Source organism: Lissotriton vulgaris, chromosome 6, assembly GCF_964263255.1.
Source record: "Lissotriton vulgaris chromosome 6, aLisVul1.2, whole genome shotgun sequence".
NCBI classification, from domain to species: Eukaryota; Metazoa; Chordata; class Amphibia; order Caudata; family Salamandridae; genus Lissotriton; species Lissotriton vulgaris.
Genome location: NC_141694.1, coordinates 1,925,928,947 through 1,925,942,880, shown reverse-complemented (window position 1 = coordinate 1,925,942,880; position 13,934 = coordinate 1,925,928,947).

Sequence of the window (13,934 nt, the reverse complement as noted above, 5' to 3'; positions counted from 1 at the left end):
TGTACTGCATTATAGAGCACGTTAGTTAAAATAAACATTTTAAACTATTCTTTGACTCTATTTACTCACGTTGTGGACGAGTACAAAAGTTTGAATGAAAGAGTGTTCTTGTTCCCACGTTTCCTGAGAGAGACTGAGTAACATGTCTAGGATGTCTAATCATTGGTAGTTTCGCTGTAGTACGGAGAACGAATGAGACACTATAGCTAGTCGGATTGGGGTTCTGGGCACGAGGGGGGTATTTTGGTACACCACTACACACTGAGGTCCTGGTTTCCTGCACATAGTTCTGTGTATGTGCAGAATCCCTGTAACACAACCACCTTCAAGGGACCTGAGACAGCCCCATTCAAAGGGAACCTGCACCACCATACAGTGGCACTCTGAGTTGTCCACAACAACTACTTGGTGGAATGCCCCATGCCATCTCACTGACCCATAGTGAGAAGAGGGTCATTTCTGAAGGTGCCCCTTCCTGCACATAAACAATCATTCATTGCAATGCAGACTCCCTTGCGCTATGGCGCAAGGGTGTCCATGTTGGTATTACACAGCTATTTATAGCGCCAGCCCAAGGGAAAACACAGGGGTGTGCCGTATTCTTGTGAATATGGTGCATCCCTGCAATTTTTAAAGGATGCAGCGTGACACTGCAAAATTAGACGCAGCATAATGCTGCACTATTCCCTTGGGTATATACTCCCATTTTCTCTACATTAGAAACCATCACTGCGACACAGACAAGCCCAGGCCCTTGCAGGGTAAACTGGGAGTAATTTCCTGGAAAAGGGAGGAAGTGGCAACAAATATCAGAATTTGACAGAAGTGATGGCACATAGGTAAATTGAGATGAGCTGTATGAGTGACAAAGACCCACAAGCACACGTGTGGTGCAGGGATGTGAGAGGATTGGCCATAGTAGAAGGATATATCATACAAGATGACTTGCAAACTTGATGGGAGCTCTGGTAAAGGTTTGTTGGCAGAGAGGGAGAAGAGTTGGGTCTCTCAATGGGGGAAGGGATTTCGGAGGACGTGCCAGCTCCAAGCCCTCCTAGATCAAGGAGATCATTCATGTCTGTGCTCAGGACCGAGTGAGATCCATATGTGATAGCCATGTAAATGAGAGAACAACTAGGACGTTAAGCAGCATACGTTAGCCCCTCCCCATGTGAGGGAGAAAACTGTGTGTTAAAGGATACATCACACCAGAAGTAACTAAGGGTGGTCATTGAATGTCATGTGCACCTATAATAATTTCAAACCAATAAAGATGCTTTAAAAAAAAATCCACACAAGGAATACTTCATCAATGGAGGAACTTTGAGACTAAGTGGAATGTTCCCAATGTCTGAAAACTGACACCCCCTCCTGTGAAAGTCCCGGGACATGCCAGGGTGACCTGAAGTCTACAGAGCAGTGAGTTGAAGATGGTCCTGACAACCCAGTCCATGAGGGCACCTCGATGGTCATGGAGAAAGAGAAGAAACACAGGAAGAGCTCTGGAAACATCATCTACAGAGAGCTCAGGAGGTTGTAGGTACCATACCTGATCAGGATGGAGGGGACACATCCTTTACAACGCAACTATTACCTCGCACTACCATTACAACGCGGGGATTACAACGAAAGTCGTTACGACGACTTTCGCTGGAGGGCGCTGTTGGATAGGGAATAGTTTAATTTTCTATCCATCACCTTCCCTACAATCCACGGGGACTGGAGTTGGAATAGAAAATTAAACTATTCCACTATCCAGCGCCCCCCAACGCAAGCCGACTTGCGTTGTAATCCCCGCGTTGTAATGGCATGCAGGGTAAAAGCATGCGTTGTACTGACATACAACCGGATGGAGAGGAAGGTACTGAATCCCTTCTGGCGTGTCAACATTCTGAGAGTCACTGCTAACGGAGAGAAGGCATAGAACTGAACAGCTCCACTTCTGCAGGAACACATCCACCACTTCCACTTTCAGAGTCAGTCTCCACCTGGAGAACCGGGCACAATGCAAGATAAGTGGGAAGCAAACAGATGCAGTTGAATTGGACTCTTACCAACAAACGTTTGACTGGACACTCTGAAGTCCATCCCCTGGAATGCGGTCAAACAGTAGCCAGGAGTTACCTATTAGCTTTGGCAGCAGCAATAAAACATAAGAGGAATTTAAGTCAGGATAAACTACAATGAGGCTTAAACCAGTGGAGGACATCCGCAAAAAGTTGGAGTCCAAGAAGGATCTCAGGGTTCCTGTGAGAAGTTGGCCTGGCATATGATGTCCACTAGTTCTAGTGGGCACCTTGCACCAGTCTAACCGACCCTTATTGATGGTGGTTGTAAAGTCAACCTTATAGAAAGCTATCATAGGGGTAGCAATGGTAGGCAGACTTCAGGCTAAGACTTCGGAGAGCGAATTAAGCAAGTTGTTTTACCAATTATAATCGCTTGAGTACCAAATGAAAGCACACCACACAAGGTATATATCAAATATATATGTATTTAATCTAAACACAACAGCTGACGTGCAGCGTTCACGCGCTGCGGACGCGCCCCATGCGCGCCGAAGGTGCGCCAAAGGTAAGCCCGTCTACGCCCGTCTGCGCCTGGACCGCGCCCAGCGCCAGACCCCCTGGCTCTCGCAAAACCCACTCCACCCGCATAACGTATGACGCCGCTACCCTCTTTGCCCTTAACCCCGGACGCACACCACAATGCTGCGTAGCTGCCCCAGGACACACCCATGGACCATTTGCCTGCCACTCCTGCAAGTTCGCCTGCATCAGGACCCACACCAAATCCACTTCCACCAAACACAGCTCCGACTCTAACCACCTGAAATGCATCCTGCTGAACACCCGCTCGGTCCACAGACACGCCACTGAACTCTGGGACCTACTCGACACTACATCACCGGACGTCGCCTTCCTTACAGAAACCTGGATGAACGCCTCCTCAGCGCTCGACATCGCCATAGCCATAGCCATCCCGGACGCTTACAAGATCATCCGAAAAGACCGCACCAACCAAACAGGAGGAGGCATCGCCATCGTCCATAGGAACACCATCCGCGTCGCGACCAGTTCCGATGACGGCCTCGCAACTGCCGAGCACCTTCACTTCCAGATCCATACAGACCCCAAGACCACACTTAGAGGCACCCTCATCTACAGACCACCATGAACCCGCACACAATTCAACGAAGACATCACTGACTTCATCAGCCCACATGCCCTCACCTCCGAGAACTACATCCTACTGGGAGACCTCAACTTCCACCTGGAAAAGAAAAACGACAGCAACACCACCACCCTTCTGGACAACCTGGCCAATCTCGGACTCAAACAACTTGTTGACACCCCCACCCACTTAGCCGGACACACGCTCGACCCTATCTTCACCTCCAGCAAACACATCTCCTTCGATCACACCACAGCTCTCCATTGGACAGACCACAGCTGCGTTCACTTCAGCTACAAAAAGACCACGACCCACCACCTATTCCTCGAAGAAACTGGAACAAAATCACCACCGACCAACTCTTCACATCGCTTAACCAAAACCCTCCTGCCATATCATCGGACCCAAACCAAGCTGCCACCAAACTCACACAATGGATCACCCACAGCGCTGACGAATTAGCACCCTTGAAAAACCACCAGATCAAACAAGGTAGCAAAAAGGCCCCCTGGTTCAACGATGACCTTAAGAAATCCAAGAAGTTATGTCGTATCCTCGAGAAAACCTGGAAAAAAAACCCAACCACTGACAACCTGGCCACCTTCAAGGACGCCAGCCGCAAACACCACCAATTGATCCGATCCACCAAGAAATCAGCATTCAAGGATCGACCCGACAACAACGCCCACAACAGCAAGGAACTATTCAACATCGTCAAAGAATTTACCAACCCCACCGCCGGCACCAACGACATCACCCCCTCCCAAGACCTCTGCGGCTCCTTATCCTCTTTCTTCCACAACAAAATCGCCGACATACATAACAGCTATGAAAACCAGTCCGAAGAACAGTCCACTCCACCCACCTCCGAACCAAAACAGCACTCTCACAACCTTTGCACCTAGAACCCAATCACTACTGGAGACACCATCCGCCTGATGAACTCCATCCACTCAGGTTCACCAACCGACCCTTGTCCCCATCACATCTTCAACAAAGCAGACTCCATCATCGCACCCCACCTCCGCGATGTCATCAACTGCTCCTTCAACTCTGCTACCTTCCCGGAAAGCTGGAAACATGCCGAACTCAGTGCCCTTCTGAAGAAACCCACAGCAGACCCCTCTGAACTTAACAACTACCGCCCCATCTCACTCCTCTCATTCCCTGCCAAAGTCATTGAGAAAGCCGTCAATAGTCAGCTCGCAGCCTTCCTTGAATCCAACAATTCCCTCGACCCCTCACAATCCGGCTTCCGAGCCAAACACAGCACCGAAACCGCCCTCATCGCTGCTACAGACGACATTCGAACGCTACTGGACAACGGAGAAACAGTTGCCCTCATCCTACTTGACCTCTCCGCCTCCTTCGACACAGTCTGTCATAGCACCCTCATACAACGCCTCAGCAACGTCAGAATACAAGGAAAAGCTCTGGACTGGATCATCTCGTTCCTCGCCGGAAGAACCCCGAGAGTCCGCTTCCCCCCATTCAAATCAGAGGCCACTGAAGTCATCTGCGGCGTACCACAAGGATCATCACTCAGTCCCACCCTCTTCAACGTTTACATGAGTCCCCTCGCATCCATCGCGCGACAACACAAGCTCAACATCATCTCCTACGCCGACGACACCCAGCTGATCCTCTCCCTAACCAAAGACCCAAACACCGCCAAAACCAATCTACACGAAGGAATGAAAGAAGTAGCCGAATGGATGAAGAACAGCCGTTTAAAACTAAACTCGGACAAAAGGGAAGTCCTCATCTTAGGATCATCCCCTCTGCCTGGGACGACTCATGGTGGCCACAGGCCCTGGGTACAGCACCCATACCTACAGATCACGCACGTAACCTGGGCTTCATCCTAGACTCCTCCCTCTCAATGACCAGACAAGTCAACGCCGTCTCATCTTCTTGCTTCAACATCCTACGCATGCTCAAAAAAATCTTCCGTTGGATCCCCACCGAAACAAGAAAGACAGTCACCCACGCACTGGTCACTAGCCGACTGGAATATGGAAATACCCTTTACGCCGGAACCACTGCCAAACTTCAGAAAAAACTCCAACACATCCAAAACGCCTCAGCCAGACTCATACTGGACATCCCCCGTCAAGCTCACATTTCCGGTCACCTTTAAGACCTCCACTGGCTCCCCGTCAACAAGAGAATAACGTTCCGTCTCCTCACCCACGCACACAAGGCCCTCTACGACCTAGGACCCGAATGCCTCAACACGCGACTGTCCTTCTACACACCCACCCGCCAACTACGATCATCCAATCAAGCCCTCGCCGCAATTCCGCGCATCCATAGATCCACCATGGGAGGTAGATCCTTCTCCTACTTAGCGGCCAAAACCTGGAATTCTCTCCCCACTCACCTCCGCCTTACACAGAACCACCTCTCCTTCAGAAAGCAGCTAAAAACCTGGCTATTCGATAAGTAATGCACCCACCCTCCCTCAAGCGCCTTGAGACCCTCTGGGTGAGTAGTGCGCTATACAAATTCCTGAACTTGAACTTGAACTTTATGAGGTCAGAGGTAAAAGTACAATACAAGGAACTTAATTATCATACGATAAGTTGCACAGTATACGTTTTGCCCTAGGGGCCTCACAAACCATATACTAAAATAGTGCTATAAGAACCGCGTGAGAAATGGAAAGCAGGCCTAGGGCCTGTGGAATCGCTGGGGCTACTCAGGACAACCAAATGTTAGGATGTAGGAGGCCCACGGGAGACGCGTGCAGTATCTAAACACAGCCGCGGATTACTATTGACTTTCTATGGGAAACAAACAAGTTACAATTTTACAATTTAAGGGCTCTTCTAAATGAACAACGAAGGAACCCTTTTAGACTTAGACACTAGGAGGGCCAATACCCTTGAGACTAGCAGAGGACTCGTGTTACCTTGCCCACGGAAGCCGGGTACATAGGTCTCTTTTGGTGTCTGGTTTTGACGTCGATTTCAATGGAGATCTGAAAAGAAGTGCTGCAGGCGACCAGAGGAAAAGTGTCCAGGTGGATCCAAGGGTGGATCGAAGATCTGAAGAACGTGAAAGCAGAGGAGACAGAGTCTGGGCCACTAGACAGTGACAAGGGCGGCAATAGAAAGATATCACCAGATGTCGGGTGATTTCAGGTGAAAAGGTGAAGTTTGTCACTTCAGCCACGAGGACCAGGAGGCGTCGACCACCACCAGGACCTGGATTCGAGCTGTCCCACGAAGGATCTAGTTGACTGCGGTGTTGGTATCTGGATTGCACCCAACAAGCCTTGGCAAACGCAACCCACGCAGGATGTCAAGATTAGCTTTGGTGCAGACCAGCAAGGTCTGTGGAAGTTCTCCTTTGCAGGGAAGTTGGAGCAAGCCTGGATCAACCAGGAAAGCAAGTTGAAACAAAGGATTGTCTTCTTGGGGGCTCACTAGCCAACGGACTAGGAACCGCAAAGACGGGTCGAGCGGAAATGCACAAAGCGGGCCCAAGTGCCACTCATGGAGTGTGGGGCTTCGAGCTTCATGCAAAAGGTGCTTGGGTCTGGGGCTTCAAGCACCCCAATGCACAACTTCGGGATACCTCGGGAAGTCGATGCAGGTAGAAAAATGCAGGATGTCCAGGAGTTCTGGTCCCAATTCTCTCGTGTCTGCAACGGGTCTCAGCTTTGCTGTGAGCGAAGGTCGGGTCAGAGATGTATGGAAGTCCGTGTCCTGTGTCGCAGATTCTTCGGGATCCGGCGGGAGCCTCGAAAATGCACACCGGCAAATATGCTGTTGGTGCCTGTTTGAACAGGGTGGTCACTCCTTGACCACAAGGGAGATTTCTTCCATCTTCCAGTCAATATGGAATGTCAAAGGTCCAGGATCGATGTTTCAGAGTTTCGTCCAGGGTAATCTAAAGTCCTAGGGACTGGGGTTCTATACTTATAGTAAGTTTAGGGGTTGGACTAACTCTAAGGCCCCTCCTATGGGTGGACCTGGGGTGGGGGTGGTTACACCACTTCCCTTTTGTCCATTTTCGTGCAAGAGTTGGGGCTGAGTGCCCCAGCAACCGGTTTGAACTGGGAAATGCATGGAGCACCTAGTGTGCCTCAGGCAGTGTCTGGAAAGCATTCACTGAATGCAGCCCTCCCTGCCCAAATACACAAAGAGCCTGTATGCGGAGGTGTCAGCACCTCCCTGGGCAGGAAACCTATTGTCCAGGCCTCCCCTGCCGGAGTTTCGTCCAGCAGCATTAGGTCAGACTCGTGTCTGTGGCAGCAGCATCCATTTTGTGATGCAGAGGCTCTGTTTAACTTTAACCGGGTAAACCAGTAACTACATGTCTTCTCCCTCTAGAAGGGTGGAATGCTACCCCCGCCGCCAGGACTGGCGGGGAGGTAGTATTCCAAAGTGTGTTTGACACCTTACACAATATGTTTTGTTGAAGCCAAACCAAAATTAGCATTAACCGCGAGGATTATAATGCACTTAAGAGTATATGGTATGGCTATATCATAGAACAGCTATAAGGAGATGGTTCCGAAAGCTGCAGAGGGGCTCAGCTCATGCGAGAGCACCCTCTCACATAAAACCAAACACTCTGCCTCCAGGATTGTCAAGGCCTCCCAGGTGATTGACTTATAGGTGTATATGTGTCTATATAGGTATATAGATATAACTATACTATATCTAAGTAAAGGGTGATTACACCACCTTACCCAGGCTGTGTGAACAGACCTATGGTGTCAGTTTGGAAGGCAAACCAGGGGTGGCACAATACATGCAGCAGTCCCCGGTAGGCCTAGGGTGCACCTATGCCCTGGGTACCTATGGTACACTATACAGGGGCTCACAAGGGTGACCCAGTAACCAATCTGGTATGTACCTAAAGTACAAGGTATCAATTTAAAGAGAGAACAGCTGGGCTGTGGGCCTGATTAGCAGGTCCACAGCCACACTAAAGTTGAAAAACCAGAGAATCACAGCAAAAAGTGGGGGTAAGAATACAAAGCAGACCCTACTCTTCTACAGTTCCAACAAAAAATGTGGAGGTCAAAGAAATATGCTCTCAGTAAAAAGTTAGAAAATGCATTTCTGATGTGTAAAGTGTATGAACTCCTCATACGTCATGAGTGTTAGTAATGATTCTGGTAGATTGACATTTGCTGACAGGGACGCATCGGCTTTGTCTTATACCTGAGGTATGTAGAAACTCCCCAGATCCTTCCTTGAAGGACTGGAGGTCCCAGAGATCAGAGCCGATACAGAAATCTTGGAAGGTATTGAAACCAATATGGGCATTTAGGGTTTGGCAGATGCATTACATGGGGTGCTCACCCATCAGGCTAGTGAGTCCTCCACTCTATGTAGAGTCGTAGACACAGTAGGTTTGGACAGCAGAGCCTCAGCTGGCTTCACTGACAGAAACCTTTTGTCAAAAGTATTTTTATTGATCGTTTAGTAAAAAAACAAAAAAAAACAGGAGAAATAGACATGCGACAATCCCGCATTTCATCCCACGCAGGGGGTAGCCAGAACTAACGCCCGAAGGCGACACAGCAGATTGGGAAAGGGTCATCGTGTTCAAGTCTCTTGTGCTTAGCATAGTGTCCAAGGAAGTGCCGCCTAACCAGCAAATGAATCAGCATTCGGTAAACCATGGAGGAAGAGGTCGCTGAAGATTCACATTAGCGTGGTCTATCAGTTAAACCCCCTAGTAAGGTGGTCGCAAAGGAGCTGGCAGAAATGCCAGGGACCCTGCTGTAGGCATGTGGCTTGGCACGCAATACTTTAATAGAGCATTAAGAGGGATGTCGTAGTGAACAAAGAAGCCAACGAACCCGTCCCCCCCCCACCACCCCCTCCCTCCTCCCCAGTGGTGGTAGCAATAAGCACAAGACTAAAAAAAAAAAAGAAAAAAAAGCCCAGATATGTAGCGACAGGGATTCAGACCTGAAACAGATGGAGAGTGTGGTTGCTAGGTGGACAGACAGCGGACCGCAAGCCCTTAGAGAGGAATGCTACCAGCGGACCCCAGCGAAATTCAAAATTCTTAAAGTCATCAAAAAAGATATCCGCCATCCTTTCCATGCTAAGCAACCTCCAGAGCCTAGAGTGCCAGAGAGAGATGGCTGGAGCCTCCCTCCTTTTCCACGCTGCAGCCAGAGTAATTTTGGCTGCGCCGATACTGAGCCACAGGATCCTCTTGTCTGCCCTGGTCTGATGTTCGAGATCAGGGTCACGGAGACCTAGCAGAGTGGAGGCCATCGAGGTAGGAATAGGGTATCCCAGCATATCCTTAATTTGGGCTAGGATTTCCTCCCATAACGGCCGGATAACGGGGCAGTCCCACCAAATGTGCTGGAAGTCCCCTAAGAACCCACATCCCCTCCAACATGTATCGGAGGTGCCCGGGAAAATCAGTTTTAGCTTGGCGGGGTGCAGGTACCAGTCCATCATGGTTTTCATATGTCCCTCCCTAAGCTCCACTGAATGATTAAACTTGGCAATATCGGACCATAGGTGAGTCCACTTGGCGTCTGAGATGTCTTGTTGGAGGATCCCCTCCCACATATGCATATACCGGGGCCTAGGGTAAGCTGCAGTGGTAAGGAGGAACCCATAGATGAAAGTAATTGCCCCTTCATGGATTCAGTCCTGGTTAAGAAGGCCTCGAACTGCGTGAGGGGTCGAGTTGCCGCCTGCCTCACCTGGGGGGAAAGCGCCCAGTGTAGTAGTTGAGCGTGATGGTATTGTTCACTCTCCAGCACCCCGTAGTCCCTCCTGCAGTTTTCAAAGGTGAGTGGGTCATAATTGTGAAATAGGTGTGTGAGTGCTAGACAACCGCCGTCCTTCCAAGCCCTGAAGGGCCCCTCGAGTGACGCCGGAGGGAAGGCGGGATTGAAGTGTATGGGCGTGAAGGGGGAGTGGAAGGTGGTCCATCTCTCATCTTTAGAAACAGAGTCCCAGACCTTCAAGGTGGTGCTAGTGGAGGTGCTGAGGTAAGCATTCCTGGGTCTATCACACTTGGGCCGCCACTCCAAGTCCCAAATCATTCTCCCAGCCACGCTCCTATCCATATGTAGCCAGTGTTTTTCTGATTCTTGTTGGGACCACTCAACTAGTATGCGGAGTTGCGCCGCTTTGTAATACAATTGAATGTCGGGCAACCCCACTCCTCCCTCTTTCCTTGGATTGCCTAGGACAGTGAAGGAGAAGCGCGCTCGGCCTCCCTGCCAGATGAAACGCAGCATCATGGACCTCACCCGTCGAAAGAATTCTTCGTCGAGATCTATAGGAAGGGCCTGAAACAGGTATAAGAGCTTGGGGAGGCGGGTCATTTTAATCGCGTGGATCCTCCCAAGCCAGGAGATGAACAAGGGCTTCCATCAGGGCAGATCAGATTGGATCCTAGCCAGGAGCGGAGGGAAGTTCGCGGAATACAGTCTCCCCAATGTGGGAGTCAGGTGGATCCCCAAGTATTGAATGGAGGAATCTGCCCACGGCAAGGGAGTGAGTGACTGAAGGTGGGGAAGCTCCGACTGGGGGATCGTAAGGTTGAGGACAAAAGATTTGTCATAGTTAACTTTGAACCCTGCCACTGCCTCGTAGCGCACCAGCGCCGCCTGCACAGAGGGAAGAGAGTGGGCCGGATCTGAGAGGGAGAGGAGGACATTGTCTGCAAAGAGCATGATCTTGTGGGACTCCCCAGTGAAGGGTAGTCCACGGATGTCAGGGTTGGTTCTCACCGCTATTGCCAGAGGTTCAATGCTAAGGGCAAAAAGCAGCGGCGACAGGGGGCATCCCTGCCTAGTGCCCCTGGAATGTTCATAAAAGGAAGGGAGCTGACCGTTCACTGCCACTCGGGATCGGGGGAGAGGTAATTTGCTCGTATCATTGTTATAAATTTGGAAGAGAAGCCAAAGGCGGACAGGGTGCGGAACAGGAACCCCCAGTCCGCCCTGTCGAACGCCTTCTCGGCATCTAGGCCCACCAGAACTGCTGGAATTTTAAACTTATTGGCTTTCTCAATTAGTTGTACCACCCGCCGTGTATTATCATGGGTCTGGCGCCCTTTGATAAATCCTGACTGATCCGGATCTATGAGGGCCGGCATCAGGTCGTATAGCCGTTGGGCGATGATGGAGGAGTAGAGCTTTGCGTCTAAATTCAGGCGGGCAATCGGCCTATAGGAAGCGCATTTAGTAGGGTCTTTACCGGGTTTGGGAAAAATGGATATAAGTGCTTCTGCCATTGTACGGGAGGTTTCACCTTTCTCCGCCATGCGGTTAAATAGCTGGACTAGGTGTGGGCATAGTTCAGAAGCGAAAGTTTTATAGAAGATGGCCGTGTACCCATCCGCCCCTGGAGCCTTGTGGGGTTTTAAGGCTTTAATGGCAGCCAGCACGTCCTCCCTGGAGAAGGGGGCAGAGAGCGCCTTGTTCCATTCCCCTGAGACCTGAGGCAGTGTTAGTCCTTGCAGGTATTGACAGAAACTTTTTAGCTACAGAAAATCCATCAAGGGTCTGTCAGGGAATGTATATCCGAAGGCCTGCCCTCTTTGGGCTGCGCTTGAATTTTACCTGTTTGAGACCACTAGGGAAAGCCTCCCAGTCTCTAACAGGAAACCACAACAAAGACCTGATATCTGTAGGACAATCCTCAACATATCAAGGCAGATTTTTTTTTGTTTTGCAAAAATAAACCCTAGCTTTGGGGGTTGTTTCACCATTACAAAAATAATATGGCTGCATTGTTGGATTTTAAGTTGCAAAAAGGATTTCTGCTGCAAAAGCGCAATTGCTAAGGTCAAAAGAATCCCCACCGACCATGTTGGAGGGGATCACTATGAATGTCTGGAGGTGATCCAACGAGAGGGGATGGATTCCACCATCCTGGCACCTGGGCGTTCCAGCAGCCATGCTCTAAATGACTCCTCAGAGTATAAAATCTCCAGAACCGTACAGCTTTACCCAAGAGTTTTACATCTTTCCCACCAGCCTGGTGCTTAACTTGTCAGACGGTGGTAATCTCCAAACGACTGAAGAACCCAGGTATATAAAGGTGACATATGCCCGTGGCTCTACTGGAAAACAAACCTTGTATGAGGGCCCCTGCGAGTAGACTGGTGAGGGCCCCGGACCTCAGCTCAGGACCTGATATCCATCGCCGGTGTGAAGGAGTAACCCGTCCACCGAGATCTAAACCAGGCCCTTAGACTATTTCAGAAGTATCACCCATATGGGAATGAAAAGAACAACAACAATTTGGACCGATTGGTTTTAATGCATCGAAGCCCTTCAACGGAGTGAATCAGTCTTTATCAGTAGAGATGGGGATATTTGGAAGAGGTGACATTTTTAGTAGGATGCTCATAACTTCTTATCAAGTGCCTAGGGGAAGGATTTTAGTAAACAGAGTAACCTCCACCTGCTTCGATTGGAGCAGAGACGACAAGACAGGGCGTCCACCTTCCACCTTTTCCTTGTGATGGCAACTGAATCGCTTGGAATGGCCATTGGCAATTCTTCAATGAGAAGGGGATGGCATTTGGAGACACAGATGTTATGCTGACCTTGACAGAATATTTTAGGGATTGCTATTTAATAATTGCAATTCTTTTGAATCACAATTAGGAAATCGCAATTCCTATTGTATGAAACCCATTAAATTTCTTTTAGCGATTTCTAATGGGGCTGCAATCGCCCTCCCTCATTAATATTAATGAGGAAGATTGCAATTTGAGACCCGTTAAGATTTGCAGCCATCCTAGGGACGGTGGCTTGCTGAGGTCAGCCGACAACCCTGTCTGTGATTACTTTTTAATAAAGCAAACTTTTTTAAAAACAGCCTGTTTCCCCTAAAAGATAATGGGATGTGTTTCAAAAAATGAAGTGAAACATTTAAGTTTAATTTTTTAACAGTAGGCAATGGTCCCTTGGACTACTGCCTGCTCTTAAAAAATATTTGTTTCAACATTCACAAAGGGAAAGAGATCCCGTGGGAGCCTCTTCCCATGTGGAGAAGTGTGGCTCAATGGTTAGAGCAGGCAGACCTCGATGCAGAGCTCTGGCCAGTGACCAGGGTTCGATACCTGCCCCGGCGGGTCGCGGGCTCGTAAATTCCCCTGACCGGATATTCTCGCCTCAGTGCTTATTCTGATCATGGGTCCTACGCTGCAACTCTGGGCAATCGCTTGCTTAGTCTCCACAACGGCCCCCACAACGCGAGGGATGCCTGGTCTGCACCATGGGGGTGCCCAGGAGAGGACACTTCACAGGGAAAGCCAGGAAGGGTTCCCTTGCGGTATTCGTACAAGCGCCGGGAAACCCACTGCGGGTAGCTGTGCGCTATACAAGTACAAAAACATTTACATTTACATTTGCGAATGGTTACCTTCACCCTTGAGGTGTCAGTAAAAAATGAATGTATCACAACCATACATTGATTGCAAAACATTCGTACAGCATTGCAAATCGATATTAGGAAGAGACGTCCTAAACATGCCCCTTCTCATCTTTTGTACTTTTTAAACACCTTTTATGCTGCTGAAAATGGCCATTTGCGACCTCAAAAACGTTATTGTACATATGGCCCTACATCCCACCCCTTCTGAGAATGCCTTGAAAATACTGAGTCGACTCCGGGAATCAGATTATCATAGAAAATTAGGCATTGCTGTCTGTTAATGCAGACTACACTGAAAAAAGAAACCTCAATGTTATTGCCAGTCTGAATGTGGCAAAAGACTTGAGTTGCATCTACAACAAGCACTGG